The sequence below is a fragment of the Mchenga conophoros genome, linkage group LG3 (assembly GCF_057382185.1).
Source record: "Mchenga conophoros isolate Kocher_MC1m ecotype Shallow Benthic linkage group LG3, M_conophoros_male_GT1.1, whole genome shotgun sequence".
Lineage (NCBI taxonomy): Eukaryota > Metazoa > Chordata > Actinopteri > Cichliformes > Cichlidae > Mchenga > Mchenga conophoros.
The window spans coordinates 610,369-615,142 of NC_140528.1; the positions used below are offsets into that span (position 1 = coordinate 610,369).

General features: G+C 39.9%; 2 long non-coding RNA genes across 2 annotated transcripts; both read right to left on the bottom strand.

Annotated features, from left to right (window-relative positions):
• Positions 1 to 267: 267 nt before the first annotated feature.
• LOC146576922 (uncharacterized) lies at positions 268 to 1,872 on the bottom strand. Its single transcript, XR_014891616.1, has 3 exons — positions 1,780 to 1,872; positions 1,553 to 1,674; positions 268 to 1,410 (listed from the first exon to the last, which is right to left on the bottom strand). It is a non-coding gene; the product is annotated as an uncharacterized LOC146576922 (long non-coding RNA).
• Positions 1,873 to 1,883: 11 nt separating this feature from the next.
• Positions 1,884 to 3,551, bottom strand: LOC146576923 (uncharacterized). The gene is made up of 4 exons (XR_014891617.1): positions 3,394 to 3,551; positions 2,821 to 3,295; positions 2,175 to 2,329; positions 1,884 to 1,922 (listed from the first exon to the last, which is right to left on the bottom strand). It is a non-coding gene; the product is annotated as an uncharacterized LOC146576923 (long non-coding RNA).
• Between the last annotated feature and the right edge of the window lie 1,223 nt (positions 3,552 to 4,774).

A 4,774-nucleotide genomic window follows, 5' to 3' on the forward strand; every position in this document is an offset into this window, starting at 1 on the left:
TTCTGTTACCTGTTTCTGTTGACTCAGAGTTGTGAAATGTTCTTTTATTTGATACACAATATGAAGTTCATAATTTTCTTACAAATAAAACTAATGACAAACATGAACATCTGTGCTTATTTCTGAGACATGAGTTTTTGAGTGTGTTCATATTTAGACAGTGTGCATCTGTCTGCTGAAACTGTAATGGTGAACCTGAGGTGATGGTCAACAGAAGGCAAATATATATCAGTATAAAACAATATTGAAGTAATGTCTTTACCCCCTGCAGCGTGTACACGCAATCACCTTATTCACTGTAGTAAACATGCACCGCTAGCTCAAGTGACTGACTGTCTCCATGGTTACATCGTATATTATTAGCTATGTAAACAGCTTCCAAAGATACCGCCATAGCTCTCTGCAGCTGTACTTTCACACTTTGCAAATCATTTCATGTTTTTGATCGTTATGAAGACAGAATATGTTTCTAAGGTCATGCTAGGCGGTTGCAATGGTGGTTGCTGTGGACTCGGGTGGACCGCGTCCGATTCCTGTTATTAGCTGTCCGCCGTAGGGAGGCTGCGTTCCACTTACAAGTAGTGACAGTCTGTCGTAACTCGAACTCAAACCCCGCTTTGTTCTTTAATTATAGGCCTTTTATAGCCGTTCATGACACGCACGCACACACACACATAAAGCACTTTGCCTCACCATGAGAATGCAACTTTACCTAACCTAACCTTAAAGTGTCTGATATAGGATAGAAAAATGAAGCAACCAGAGATTTAATGATGAAGACTCTGGGTTCTGTAGTTCACGTTTTACAGTCCTGAATGACTCTTTGCATATGATTTATTGAAGAGCAGTTTAGAATACACTTTACATTTAGACTGTTGCTGTTTCATTTTTTGCATTGTTGCCGTGTTATGTCATGAATAAGGTTCACCTGCTGGGGGTTTGATGGATCAGCTGGACAATACAGTCAAAGACAGACTTCATTCATCACATGCAAGAATCCTAGTTGGATTTTTGTTGTCACTCATGTTTTTGAACCAAATATTGAAAACAATTCTGACAGACTGGATACCTGGTCAGGTGTACATTACCTTTCACTCAAGCATCCCAGGACAGAGCCCTGCCCCACCATGAGCCTGGGTGGATACGTGGTTATTAATATAAAAGGACCGATACTGAATATGAATATTTCATGAAAATTGAATTATAATACAAATTAGTAATAAGGGTTTCTCTGTGCCCTTATCTACCCCATACTCAAAGAGCTGCGTGCAGAGAGGGTGACAGGAGAGGATGGCACTGAAGAGAAGATGCTCTGGTGATGTCACCATGAAGGAACAGCATCTGGCACGTGTTGCTGAAACATCCCAGTACGCTGGTGTAGTTTCCTCTCCAGCTGTTTGACATGTGACACTTGAACATTAAGGGGAAGAAGAAGAAACAGTGTTAGGTCAGGTGACCACATGGTTTCTAAAGTAACTGACAGGAAGTAACCAGGCCGTTAGAAATGGATGGCATGTGTTTAGAGTTACTGGAGTTGGGTAACTCTACTTACAAAAAGCAGAAGCACACAGATGACAGATCAGATGCTGAATGTTGCAGGAACATGCTCATGTGCGGTGGTCATTCAGTGCTGCTCCGGCAGGTTTGACAGTCCAAGACTGATATGCTGCCCATCTGAGAGTTTGAAAACACACATGCAAAGATTTATTTTGTATTACAGTCAAAGTTGGATGTTCATTTTTGTCCTTTAAAAATGTTTGTGTATTTGAAAGCACTAACATTTAAGGATGACTTGGATCGCCTCCTTTAAAGGGGAGACAAGTGTATCCACTGATCTACGTCACTTAAACTGGATGATGACTCCTCTCTCCCTGTCACTTAAACTGGATGATGACTCCTCTCTCCCTCACTCAGAAACACTCCTAATATAACCAAGCAAATAAATAATATTGAAGATTTACTTACATCATTACAAAAACAGCAAAAACATCTCCCTTTGATTCTATTTCTTCATTCCTGCTGAACATCAGGCAACAAATATCCCAGAAAATCACAGTAAAATGTAAAGCACATATTTGCTCTGCTTTGTCTAACCTCTGCAGAACCTCTGTCAAGAAAAACATAACTGTAAGCATAAAACAAATATACAATTCATAACACGTCACTGGACAAACCTCGGTCAGTTGATTTCCTCTGTGCAGTGCACACAAACATCAGTCAGCAAGTCAAGGTGGTGAGATGGACTGGTGTCCTTTGTGACTCTCTTCTGAGGAAACACCACCGTCTCTCCACACCGTCACCATCTGTGAGCACAAACTGCTGCTCTGCTCTGCCAGTATGTAGGAATCACATATCAGACACAGGAGTGAAGAAACATTAGAGCTCAACTTTGGATACTTTAGATCTAAACAGATCAAAGTAGCTCTTAGTTTCAGCAATCAGACAAACAATGATACCAAACTGATTCTGTATGAATACAATATGGTATTTTCAATACAGGTGTCAAATTAATTTATTAAAACTAATACAGATATATGTACATTTTTTTTTGATAAATTAGTTTGCTAAATTATAAGAATATATATATATATATATATATATATATATATATTTCATTTAACAATTGCAACTGAAAGAAATTAAATATTGAACAAAAATATATTGTCACATTCTGAGCATGCTCAGCACGCTGACAGACTTGAAGTTGCTACAGATTTTAAGTGATAATTATAGGGAAGAAACTTCTCTTTTTCATCCGTTTAATCAAACATTTGATGCCTCAGCTGTCTCAGTCTATAGCGTTCTGCAACTACAACTAACCTGAAGCTTGGATTTGGCTGCAGGTGCCCCTGTACATCCTTCTCAACATGTGGGTACCATTTAATCACACTTCTTCCTGAGCTTTGCTTCATCACAAGACCAAAGGTGGCATCCCGTGTCATCATCCAGAAGAAACATTTGAAGAAACATCATGGAGAAGAAACATTTACGCACCTCCTGGTTTTGTTTTCTGATCCTGCGAAAAGACTGAGGACAACAAAACCCAGAGAACACGAGATACACAACATCCAACATTCAGACTCAACAGCCTCCATAAATGAAGACCACCGCGTTTGTTCAGTTATAGTAGATATAAGCATACTTCACATTACTGGGTATGAATAATAATGAGGAGGCAAACTTTGAAGATGCAGAGCATGATGTCCCACCATCAGACTGTAAACAAACATCCACCAGGCTTCTTTGTTGCCAAAATTGATGATTCTCCCATCAGGGATCAGTAGCGTGTATTAACCTGTGGTATAAGCAGCAGTCACTGAAATATTACTGTTTCAGATAAGAAATCTAGCACATAAAAACCAGGGTGGGAGGAATCTCTGCCAACTGACTTACCTCTGCAAGTGTGAAGCTCAACAAAAATCTGACTCTCCAGTCACAGACAAACAAAAAACTCCAGCTGGGAGATAGAAAACGCTGTCTGGGTCCTGCTGGATGTTGCTGGTCAGAGTCCACACATTAGCAGAGTGCTTCTTGGTCCCACTGACCCATGTGGACAGTGACTGTGGAGAACTGTTCTGGAAAACAGAGAAGAGAATTAAAATAACAAAAAGCCAAACAGGATTTCCACAAAGACTCTCTTGGAATCAGCAATCAAAAAATCACTGGTTCATATTTCAATTAAATATGACAAGGATCCTCAAATGTACGCAGTTCAGATCTGATTTAATTAATTTCCTTCACACAGCACATTCGTCCAGGCTGACAGGTAAACATGGACTTAATCTCAGGTAACATGACTCATAGTAGAGATTCAGTAAGAAAGATTGCAGGCTCTAATATTATTACCACACAATCCATGGACACACCAACAGCTCAGATTTCTAGAACTATTTAAAGAAATGTCTTCTGAATATTCAATTCAGGGTCGCAGTGGGAGGGTGGGGGGTGTCGTGGAATTTTTTAAATAAAGTCTGCAACACAGAAAGAGCTGTGATCAAGCTATTTATTACTGCACCAGCACACATCAAACATCACAGTTCACAGTCAGCGCTGCCACAGAAGTTGTGCTCCTACTCCATTATGCATTTCCAAGGAAGAGGGAGGAAGTTACAAACTGATCCTACCACACTTCACGTGTCTCGCTATGAAACCTAACAGATCAATGGTTAAGCTGTTTTGTGCCCTTGGCCTTATCAGCACCTGTAAAGGGAGTTGTTTTCTCAAACTGCTGACGGTGAAGTAAGTTCATCTAGTTTTAGAAACTTTCACTGAACAGTAACAGCGTCACAACTAAGCATATGCATAAGCACTTAAATACTTTAAATGAGAATAACAGAAAATTTCTATTACAGAGGCTAGAGCCTGTCCCAGTAGTCATAGGTAGAGCACACCTGGACAGGTCACCAGTCTGTCAGAGGACTAACACAGAGACAGACATCAGAGTAACAAATCTATTTAAAATTAATGTAAGTTTGCTGCAGCTGTATGTATGAACATGTGTTTCTGTGCTCACAGTTCACCTCTCAGGAACCTGCAGTTGACTTTTAGTCAACTTTAAACAGACCTCACAAAAGGCTGATGTGGCTGGATCAGTAGTCTGATTTAAGTACGATACCTTTGGCCAGGGATTAATCTGGTACATCGCTTCACTGCAGTCTTACGTATTTTCCCCACACCTGAATAAAAAAATACTGATATATACAAATAACAGCTTCAGCTGATGCAGCCTGACTCAATCCTAAATGTTCAGCACACAGAGGTACCCGTTTTAAAG